The sequence below is a fragment of the Anoplolepis gracilipes genome, unplaced genomic scaffold, assembly GCF_047496725.1.
Source record: "Anoplolepis gracilipes unplaced genomic scaffold, ASM4749672v1 Contig20, whole genome shotgun sequence".
Classification (NCBI taxonomy): domain Eukaryota; kingdom Metazoa; phylum Arthropoda; class Insecta; order Hymenoptera; family Formicidae; genus Anoplolepis; species Anoplolepis gracilipes.
The window spans coordinates 455662-468059 of NW_027328668.1; the positions used below are offsets into that span (position 1 = coordinate 455662).

Sequence of the window (12398 nt, forward strand, 5' to 3'; positions counted from 1 at the left end):
TTAACCCGCTCTACCCGCTCACGAGCGTTGGCTCGTTAGTTATGAGACATCCTGTATATATATGTCCTTATTCATATCTCTCGAACAAGCCGCGTATAATAAGCCACGCCTCTATAGACGTCATCACGCATGCGCAGCACGGCAGAAATTCCTGCTATACTTGTCTCTTTTCAGCGTATCTTTTTTCTCTTTTCCTCTTATGAGTGTTAGCAATATAGTATAGTATTATATATATGGTAATAACGAGCGAGGGACAAGGGAGAGAGTAGTTGCAAGAGACACACACAGAGGGCGGAAGATAGTAGTTAGAAGGGACGGGATCCGATAGCGCACAATGCTAATTGGCCAATGAACAATTGAACCTTCTTATTGGTTAATTGTGCTGGTTACCCTAGACATCGGTCAATATGTGTAGTTGTGTGCTAACGGGACCCTCCCGTTAGAAGAGGCACGCACAGAGGGCGAGCTCCGTACAGTTAGCCGAACCAATTTTTTTATAATTAAAATTAACTAATCGTTTGGTCATTGTTTGGTGATGATTGGTCATCCAATTAAAACGTTTGGTCATTCATCGTTTTTTTTTAATTAAATAATTAAAATTTCGAAGTAAAGTTAGCCGAACATTTTTATTTTTCGTCCAATCGAGTTAAACAAGAGCTTATTCGATGCAGAATCGTTAAGTCGTCACGAATAAATCCTTTACAACGTTTGGTGATCCATAGTTTATCCGAAAAATGAAAAAAGTCATGTGCGGTAAAATGATGACGGGCGACATATAGTGACATGGACGTGCGCTGCGGTCACGCGCGCATGCGTTTTAGTAACTTATACAAAATTTTAAATAAATCTTTTTTAATTTTAAATAAATCCTTTTTAATAATGTAGCTATGCAAGTTGCAAACTCATGTGGAATCGTATATGCATTACAAAGTACATGCTTAGGTGGGAGTGCATAGGGGGACGGGGCGAAGCCCCATAGAAACTACCAAGGCTGACAGTACTGTATGGAAGTTTCAATGTAAAATCTTAATTCAACCTATGTCTGAACTCTTACACTACATTTATAATTTTTTATTCATAATCTTATAAAATAAATACCGAATGCATCGATGCACGATTCATTGAGCCATTTGCTTAGCTTCAGTCAAATAGCATTTGCTTAGGAAAATAGCATTGAAACTTCCACACAGTACTGTCAGCCTTGGTAGTTTCTACGCGCTCAAGTTTTGTTATATTTTTTTATGGAGTCGGGGCTTCGCCCCGTCTCCCTATGCACTCCCATCTAAGCATGTACTTTGCAATGCATATACAATTCCACATGGGTTTGCAACTTGCATAGCTACATTATTAAACAGGATTTATTTAAAATTAAAAAAGATTTATTTAAAATTTTGTATAAGTTACTAAACGCATGCGCGCGTGACCGCAGCGCACGTCCATGTCACTATACGTCGCCTGTCGTCATTTTACCGCACATGATTTTTTTCATTTTTCGGATAAACTATGGATCACCAAAAGTTGTAAAGCCTTTATTCGTGACGACCTAACGATTCTGTATCGAATAAGCTCTTGTTTAACTCGATTGGACGAAAAATAAAAATGTTCAGCTAACTTTACTTCAAAATTTTAATTATTTAATTTAAAAAAAACGATGAATGACCAAACGTTTTAATTGACCAATCATCACCAAACGATGACCAAACGATTAGTTAATTTTAATTATAAAAGAATCAATGTGGTTTGGCTAACTGTACAGAGCTCAGAGGGCGGCAGTAGAAGGTAAAGAAGAAAGTTACTAGATATTATCTAGGGACTTTAGTAAAGAAGTTGATAAGGTGAAAGAAAGTAGTAAACATAGAGGGCGGCAATGGCAGGAAGACCAGCGGGAAGCAAGAACAAACAGAAGGGAAACGAAATAGAAAAATATATAGAAGGAAGTGAACAGGTATGGAAGAGAGGAATAGAAAAAATTATGATGGAAATAGAGGAGCTGAGGAATGAGATAAAGGAGAAAATGGAAAGAATAAATGAACAAATACTGGAAGAGAGAAAAGCGAGGGAAGAGGTAAAAGAAAAGAAAAAGAAGAGTGATTAAGAGAGAGAAGAATGCTAGAGGAGAGAATTGAAAAACTAGAATGGATTAATGAGAAAAAGGAAAGAGAAGATAGTTATAGAACAAAATAGTTATAAGAAGAGTGAAATGGAGAAAAGAAAATTTGGAATAGGAAATAGTAAATTTTGTAAAAGAGGTGATGAATGTACATATAAATCTAAAAAGAACAAATATGATAACACTGAGGGAAAATAAGAACATAGTGATAGCAAAACTAGAGAGTTGGGAACAAAAAAGAAATGTAATGAGCAAGAAGAAAAAACTGGAAAAAGGCATAATAATAGAAGATGACTTAACAAGAAAAGAGAGAGAGATACAACAAAAATTGAGAGAAATAGCAAGATGAGAAAGAGAGGTGTTAGAAATATAAAAGAGGGATACAAGAAAATAAGAATAGAAGAAAAGTGACTCAAATGGAACGAGAAAGAGGAAAAATTGGTTGAAGAAAGAAGAAGAGAATGATGGTTCAAGAAACAAGAGGGGAAGGAAGAAGAGGACAAAGAGAGCGGAATAAGAGTGTGCTTCTGGAACATAGCGGGAGTAACAAACAAATGCGCAGAAACATGGGAATATCTGAAAGGATTCGAAATAATAGGATTGACGGAGACATGGATAGAAGAGGAAGTATGGAAGAGAATGAATAACAAGTTATTAAGTAAATATGAATGGCACTGTATAGAGGCAAAGAAAGAAAACAAGAAGGGAAGAGCGAAAGGAGGAATAATAATGGCAATAAGTAAGAAGATAAAGAAGGTAAATGTAAAAGAAATAAATAAAAGAGCGATGCAAGTTAGCTTTGTGTATAATAAGAAGAAGTGGAGAATAATCACGCTATACAGCCAGAGCATTAAGGATACATTGGAAGCCATAATGGAAGAAATAAAAGAAGAGGAGGAAGACTATTTAATTATAGGAGGAAACTTCAACGCAAGAACCGGAAATAAAGGAGGACCGATAGGAAGAGAGAAAGAAGAGGAAGGAAGAAGATCAAAAGATAAAGTAATAAACAAAGAAGGGAGAATGATGATAGACAAGATAGGAGAAAGACGATGGATAATATTAAATGGAAGTTATGAGAAAGAGGATGAATGGACATACATTGGAGAAATGGGAATGTCAGTCATAGACTACGTGGTGGCAAATGAAAAAGCGTCAGAGGAGGTGAAAGCAGTAAAAGAAGGGAATAGAAGTCAGATCATGTACCAAAAGAGGTGGAACTGGAAAACAGAAAGAAAGAGAAAAGGAAGAAGAGTGACATAATAAAAAAAGTAAGAAGTGTATGGACAGAAGAGGGGGTGAACCACTATCATGGTAACTGTGAAGGATGAACCTGCACGAAAGAAGAAAATGGAGAAATGTGGAAAGAGTTAGAAAAGAAGGTGAAGTCAATTATGAAGGTCAAAAAGAAAATAATTCCGTGGAAACTAGATAGAAGAGAATGGCATAGTAAGGAGTGGAGTAGGAAAAAAAGAGAACTAAGGAAAGAAATAAGAAGAATGAAGAAAGGAAAAATCAACAGGGAAGAGTATGTAAGGAAGAGGAAAAAGTTTAGAGCATGGTATGAGAAGGAAAAAGAGGAATATGAAAAGGAGGAAGAGGCAAAGATAAAAGCGATAAGAACGGAAGAAAAGGCTTGGAGATACATAAACAAATTCAGGAAGAAAAGAGAAAGAATAGATGAAAACATAAACATGGAAAGTTGGAACAAGCACTTTATGGAGCTGCTAGGAGGAACCAGAAAAAGGTGGTTAATGGAAAAAAAGGAAGAAGAAAAGAGGAAGGAGAAAAAAGAGAAAAACGAAGAAAGAAGGGAAGAAGTAATGGAAATGGAAATAATTGAAGATGAGTTAATAGAACAATTGAAGAAACTGAAGAAAAAAAAAGCACCGGGAGAAAATGAAATAAAAAATGAAGCATGGAGATTAATGCCAGTGGAGATAGGAGAAGCACTTTGGAAGCTAGTAAGCAAAATATGGAAAGAAGGAGAGATACCAAAGGAGTGGAATAGAGGAGTGATAAGTCCGATATACAAAAAAGGGGAGAAGAATAACGTAAAAAATTATAGAGGAGTGACATAAATAGACACGGCGTATAAAATATATGCAAATATGTTAAATGAGAGATTGAAGAATGAAGCAGAGAAGAAAATGGAAGAGGAACAGTTCGGATTCAGAAAAGGCAGAGGTACAATAGATGCAATTTATACTCTTAACTATATAGTAAACAGAGAAATAACAAAGAAGAAAAGAAAAGTATATGTGTTTTTTGCGGATTTGAAAACGGCATTTTTTATGGTAAATAGAGTGAAACTAGGAAAAATGTTAATAAAGGCAGGAATAGAAGAACAGCTGAGAAAAAAAATAATGGAAACTTATAAGGAAACGAGGAACATCATAAGAATAGAAGACAAAAAAACGGAGGAGTTCTGGACTAAATCGGAAGTGAGGCAAGGCTGTCCAATGAGCCCTACACTTTTCAACATTTACATTATGGATCTGGAAGAGGAAATGAGAAAAGAACAGACAGGAGGGATGGTAATAGGCAAAGAAAAGATATGGACAATATCATACGTAGATGATATTGTATTACTGGCTAAAAGCGAGACAGAATTATAAGGAATGATGAAAAGATTGGAAAAGTACATAGAAAGGAAAAAACTGAATCTGAGTTCAGAGAAGTCAAAGGTGATGGTTTTCGAGAAAGGAAGAGGTAATGTAAGAAAAAGAGAATGGAAATGGAAAGAAGAAAACGTGGAGGAAGTCAAGGAAATGAAGTATTTAGGATACATAATGAAAAAGAATAGAGGTGCGGAGAAACACATAGAAGAAAGAATAAGAAGAGCGACGATAGCAATGAAACAAACGTGGAGCATTGGAGAGAGGATATTTGGGGACGACTATAGGAGAAGGATAAAAATGTTCGATGCACTAGTAGGCAGTGTAGCGTTGTACGGAGTGGAAATCTGGGGATGGAGAAAGGAAGAAAGAATAGATAGAATAAAAAGGAAGTACATGAAATGGATACTGGGGCTGGACAGAGGAACACCGAAATACATCTTAATGGAAAAAACAAAAATGGAGGAATTAGAAATGGAAGCAGTAAAAAGAGCTATTAAATACGAGGAGAAAACAAGACGAACGGTAAAGAAGATAGTACTAGAATGTATAAAAGAAATAGATAAGAAGAATGAACGAAGAGAGTAAATAGGAAAAGAAGAGAAGAGAGATGTTAATAGGCAGAAAGGTCAGAGGGGAAAGGGGAAGAACTAGAGAAAATGAGGAAGGAGAGGGAAGTAGAGGAAATAGTAAAAGAAATAATGGGGAAAATAAGAAAAAAAGAAGAGGAAGAAAGAAAGAAAAAGATAGAGACTTCGAAGTATAACAGTAGCTATAAAGAAACAATGACAGAAGAAATACCGGGATACTTACAAGGAAAGAAGAAGAGGAAGGAAAGGATATTGATAGCAAGATTCAGATGTGGAAACGAATTGAAAGGAGGACAATATTGGAGAGAAGAAAATGATAGAAGGTGTAGAATATGCGGAGAAGAGCAAGAAAGCTTAATGCACGTGATAGGAAGGTGTGAGGCAACGAAAGATGAAACAGTAACAGCAGAGGAGTTTATAAGTGAAGAAGGAAGAGGATGGAAACTAATGAAAAGAATAAGCAAAATAAGAGAAGAGGGGAGAAAAGAGGAGGAGAAAAAGAAGGAAGAGGAACTGTACCAAAGGGATGAAACTAGTCTAGTCTAGATTCGATTTTAATTTGTTATTGGTGGCGTTGTAATATAGACGATATGGAGGTGTTATGTTATTTTATTTTATTTGATTGCATCTCATCTTATTTTTGTTTTATTTTGTTTAATTCAGATTATTTATTATTTATAGAGATTTATTGAGCTTTAGTTTTAGTTTAAGGTTAGTTACAGTTGTAATCTTAATTTTAAATTTTAAATTTTAATGTTGATTTTGGTGATTTTGATTTTGATTTTGATTTTAATTTTAACATTAATTTTAATTTTAATTTTGATTCTGATTCTGATTTGGATCTAATTTTCAATTTTGAATTTTGATTTAATTTAGATTTAATTTTAATTTTAATTTTAAGTTTGATTCTGACTGTGAATATGAGTTAATCTAATTTAAATTAGGTTTAAGTTTGAGTTTAAGTTAATCTAATTTAATGTAACTGAAATTCATCCAATTTATGTAACCGGAAGTCATCCTAAACCGTAAGGCAAGGATTAAATAAATAAATAAATAAAAAATAAAATAAATAATTTTTTATGAAATAAAATACATTCAATGAAAATGCATCCCGTGCATGTTTAAATTTCCCTACTCGCCGTATCATCTTTTTGATTTCAACGAAATACCGACATTGAGTTGATTAAGTGTGTATCATTGTGTCCAGCTTTTGATATGCAATATTGCAACTAGACCTATCTTACTGTAATGGTGCGAGAATACGATACGAGCAAAAAATCTATACGCAACTAAACTTCATATTGTATCTAAATAAACTATTTGTATTTTTCAGAAATATGGAATGATGCGTTTGCCATTTTCAAATAGATGACTCCGTAGAAATTGTCCCAAATAATTGGATAATTAGTGAAAATCAATGTGTATGGCCATTAACAACAAAAGCATCAAAATTATTTGAGCTCATTAAAAAAAAGAGATTCCAAAAGATGATTGGAAAACAATGAATGTCAGAATTTTAGGACGACATAGTAAATATTATACGTTATAATGTATTTAAATACTTTAATATATTTAAATTGCAGTTTCTTATGCTTATTTTTAAAAATTTGTATACAATTTTTTATAATTTAAATGGAAGTACGTAAAACAGAATAAATGTAATAATAAAGTTGAAACAATTGCAACAGTTTAGATCTTATATAATTTGTTATAGAAAAAGATCTTTTAAAATATATAATTAATAGATAAATTTGTTTTGTCTATATTTTTTATAATTTGGTTTTTAATTTATTTATTAAAAATTTTTCAATTAATTAAATAGCAGAACTTTATATAAATAAGATTTTTTAAATAAAAAATTTTTTTCAAGTAACTATAATTTAATTACAATATTTTTTTCTAGACGATTATAAAACTGCTCAAAGAAAATATAAAACAGCATTGAATAGAGATAATCTCTCATCTTTATCTGAATTTGCTGAATATGGAAAAGGATGTCGTGTACCGAAACGTAAAAGACAATACAGTGATTTAGACACCGATACAGAAAGCGATGAGTGTAGCGAAGAAGTCCATTAATTTTCCGACATATAAGGCAGCTAAGACTGTAATTCCATCAAATTCGGCACATAAAGGTACAGTTAATTAAGTAAAAATAATTATGAAAAATTTTGACGTTATTTTTCTAAGAAGTTTGTTCTTTCCAGATTCAGTTAATAAAGCACATATTAATAAATCGAATAATGTTTGCCAATTCAGTGAAAGCAATAAGAAGCAAAATTCAGACAATATTTTAGTTGAGATTCATACTAATAAATCGAATAATAATAATGTTTATCAAATCAATGGAAACAAGAAGCAAAATTCTGATAATATCTTAGCTGAGATCCATACTAATTTTCAAAGATACGCAATTCAAATAAAAGGTAATATGGAGAAAATATATTCTATGAATGGAAAAAATGTCTTAGCACATATTGCTATGCATACTTTCTAATTCATTTGCAATTCGTAAAATAAGTTAAGGCTGTTTCGTGTTCATTATATATGTATTTTGAATTTTTCAGAATTTCAACGCCAAGTTCTACGACACTTACATAGCATTAATGGCCGCATGGGAGAATTAAATGAGCACGTAGAATCATTAAAACAATCTAATTTTCTTGTTGATCAAGAAAATGCTAATCAAAATATTATAAATGAAGTCTCATTAGAATGCATAGAAAGTTTGCCAGTAAAATAAAAAATGGAACTTCAAGAAATTGAGAAAACTTTACAAGATAAACAAATATTCCATGATGTGGTAAAATGATTGTTATGTTACTAAAATTATACCATATAAATATACTAAATAATAATAATAGTGTAAGATAGCTTTTAATTAAAGCCAATCCGTTTATAAAGTCGTCAGGATGTTTCCACGAGAGAAAAATATTATTGATAATGTTCCGTGAAATATATTTTGAACTTGTATAAAAATAACACTCACTATTATTTAGAGTGTTAAACACAAGTATTTATTTATATATAAAAGAAAGTAAAAGTTAACACAACTTTCTTAAAATAATTATAGGACTTTAATCGATTAAAACACAGAAAGGATCTTAGACACAACCGATCACTCGCGCAGATATCGATAAAAGACGAATCTGCAGCGTGAAATGACGTGACGAACCCTCTTGTTATTTTGTTGTTAAACAACGTACTTAGAATATATAAATCCTATTTAATTTTACCGTGTATACAGACGCATATTAGAGTAGCCAATAGGAGAATAGTAAGTAAATGCGAACATAGATATACAACATCATAGATGATATCTTACAATAGTATATGTATAAATGAATATAAATACATATAATCATATATGTCTATAAACAAATATAATAAATATAATAAATATAATAAGAATATAATAATAGTATATAAATATAAATAAATATATCTTATATGATAATTTTTTAGATTACAGAATTGTCGAAAATGGCCGGTAGTAATTTACGAATCATTGTCAAGAAATTGATGTGCTGAATTTTAACATCGGAAATTGGAAGAGAATACAGCTGGGAGGGACACAAGGAAAACCTACTTTTTAAGAATTTAATTCTAGCAAAATTAGTTTTTAGTAAGTAATACAAAGGCTATAGCCGGATAAGATGGTGAAAATGCCCTATGCTTCAAATGATGGGAAATTATGATAATCTCTCTGAAAAAACATTTTTCACAAGATTTTTACCCTTCCTGCCCTCATCCTTCTATCTGCAGAATAAAAAATTTGTTTTTTTGAATTTTACTTTATTTCTCAGCAAGTTGTTATAGCACTTAAATGTAGCTTTGGGAAATTTTAGAGACAAATAAGGTTATTTGATACAATTTTTGTTTTAATTTATTGACGCCAAATTCAAGCTGAAAAAAATTCTTTAATATTTCAAAAAAATTTTTCCCTATTTTCTAATAAAGGTAACATCTTGAAAAAATTTTCAATTGTAGAGATAGAAATGCTGAATATTTCAGAACTTTTTCAGATTTTTTTGAGTGATGCGCCATATTAAAAAAATTAAAAACCTTATTTTTTAGTTATTTTTTACATATAAAAGCATGTAAACCTTTATTTATATGTACAAATTCGTTTAAATATATATCTTTTAATTTTTGTATTTTTAATTCATTATTTAAACTAGAATTTTTACATTAGTTATAATTATTACACTGCTTTAATTATATAATAGTTAATTTTGATCACCAAATATAAGTTATTCGTGATTATACAAGGTGATTTAAAACAAACCGTTTGTCCTTGAAATGTCGTATTCCTGAATAAATTCTGAGACGATTTTTCCTTTGGCAAAATTTTATCCGAAGCTTAGTTTTCAAATTATAAAAGAAAATCATTTAATATTATTTGACTTTTTTTTGGTACATCATTCTCGTCGACCATGATTTAATTATCTAAAATAAAAAGTTATAAATAATAAAGTTGATATTTCTATTTATATATTAATATCATTTTTTTTTATTTAAAGTATCTGTATACTTTTGTTTTATGTTAAGATTATGTTATATAATATTATATTTGCAGAATGAAAAAGACAACAAGTTGATACAGAAAAATATATTTTTATATCAACTTATCTTTTTCATTCTATTGCGAGCAGAACATATCCTCAACACAAAACAAAAGTAATCATAACGAGTTTTTCTTTACAAGAAACTTGAATTATAGAATCCTAACGTTCTATTATTTAATGCTTAGTGTTAACAGTGATAAAACACACATACACACACTGTCAGTTCTACTATAACACTTTCTGTTTACTTTTAGTTACTTCCGTTTACTAAAAGATTCCTGTTTACTTTTTAAACTGTACCACTACTGTCCTAAGTAGTAATGAACCAAAATCAAATCATAAAAAAGTATATATATATATACCTATATATATATATATATATATATATATATATATATATGTATGTATGTGACAGTAGTGGTAACAGTTTAAAAAGTCAACAGGAATCTTTTAGTAAACAGAAGTAACTAAAAGTAAACAGAAAGTGTTATAGTATAGTGAGTATATATATATATATATATAACTTATATTTGGTGATCAAAATTAACTATTATATAATTAAAATAGTGTAATAATTATAACCAATGTAAAAATTCTAGTTTAAACAATGATTTAAAAACACAAAAATTAAAAGCTATATATTTAAATGAATTTGTACATATAAATGAAGGTTTACATTCTGTTATAGCCCGATAGGCTACAACCAATATATAAAGTAATAATTAAATAAGTAGATAGGAAGCGATTACGGAATAAGGCGAGCGAATTCACATACCGCGATTAGAGCGATGACCGCGCGTGCCGCTGACTTAGCGATCCGCGCACGGAACCCGATACGGAAAGACGGAACACCGCGGCGAGAATTGCGAAAGGGTGCAAGCGAGGAATTCCGACCCTTGGACCCGCTGCGCTTACACTCGTTGCGAGTTGAATAACCCGACCAAATTTTAGCGCAGTCACACAACGATATAAAAAACCCACCCGCGCTCGGTCGCGCGGGCAGTCGTGAAATCGAATTCAGAATAATAGTAACTGCATTGGGCAGTCGACAATCAGAATTTTCATCAACCTAATCATCAGTGGAGATATCAACCGCACAGAACGAGAGACCGCGAGCTCAGACATAGGAAGAATTGTTGTAAAGAAGAACGTGTATTTTGCGATAAAGGAAAATATATTCGCTATTCAACTACATAAGCGTCTACAATCATCACACAAATATCCCAAGTCTCTGGTCCACTCCCGCAGCGGATATCCCGAATCCAGTGTCGCACAGCGACACAATACTTTTATATGTAAAAAATAGCTAAAAAATAAGGTTTTTAATTTTTTTCAATATGGCGCACTACTCAAAAAAATTCTGAAATATTCAGCATTTCTATCTCTACAATTGAGAATTTTTTCAAAACGTCACCTTTATTAGAAAATAGAGAAAAATTTTTTTGAAATATTAAAGAATTTTTTTTAGCTTGAATTTGGCGTCAATAAATTAAAACAAAAATTGTGTCAAATAACCTTATTTGTCTCTAAAATTTCCCAAAGCTACACTTAAGTGCAATAACAACTTGCTGAGAAATAAAATAAAATTCAAAAAAACAGATTTTTTATTCTGCAGATAGAAGAATGGGGACAGGAAGGGTAAAAATCTTGTGAAAAATGTTTTTTCAAAGAGATTATCATCATTTTTATACTTTCCCACTTTGAAGCGAGGGGCATTTTTACTATCTTATCCGGCTATAGCCTTTTATCTTAATTTCTTTATGATATGTTTAGGAAAGTTATATTTTATTTTTTGTTTTAAATTAATTAATTAGAAATTAATTAATTAATTACATTAGAAATATTTAAATCACATTCAAGATTTTACTAAAATTTATTTGTTTAGAAATGTTTAAATTGCAGTAAAAAATAAAAGAAGTTTCAAAGAAATTTGCTAGAATATCTATTTAAAAAAAAAATCAAAATAATATTCTTTATCATTTCAGAATCCGTAAGTAAGACTTACTACAAAGAAAAGTGTAAATATAACAGATGATGAAATTATAAACATCATTAAAACATGGTTGGTAAAAGCCAAATAAAAACAAAACCAACACAGCAAAATGAAGTCAATCGTTCATGTAATAGCGAACATGAAAAATGTTAAAAGTTCCTTGAAGTACTCTAAAATACAAATTTAATAACTGTGATAGTTTTTGTGAAGGTCTGGATAAAATTAAATATATTATACTGGATTTGTGATACTTACTATAAGTACTTTAATTTAAGTAAAATATCAAAAATGCAAAATCAAAGCAAATTTATTTCATGTTTTTAAATATAATGTATTTCAATAAGATTTTATCAACAATTATTATAATTTATTTTATTTTAAAATTAGTATGTTAAAAATAATACAAATATTTTAAATTTTATTCAAAAAGTACTTATGGTAAAATTAAGTAATATTGACATGTAGAGACGAATCGAAGATATATGTATTTTTCTTATTAATTTTATTTTCTTCTAATTT

At 30.7% G+C, this 12398-nt stretch overlaps 2 pseudogenes; both read left to right on the forward strand.

Annotated features, from left to right (window-relative positions):
- Positions 1–1867: 1867 nt before the first annotated feature.
- Positions 1868–4728, forward strand: LOC140675678 (uncharacterized; annotated as a pseudogene).
- Positions 4729–6655: 1927 nt separating this feature from the next.
- Positions 6656–12032, forward strand: LOC140675679 (uncharacterized; annotated as a pseudogene).
- The last annotated feature ends 366 nt before the right edge of the window (positions 12033–12398 follow it).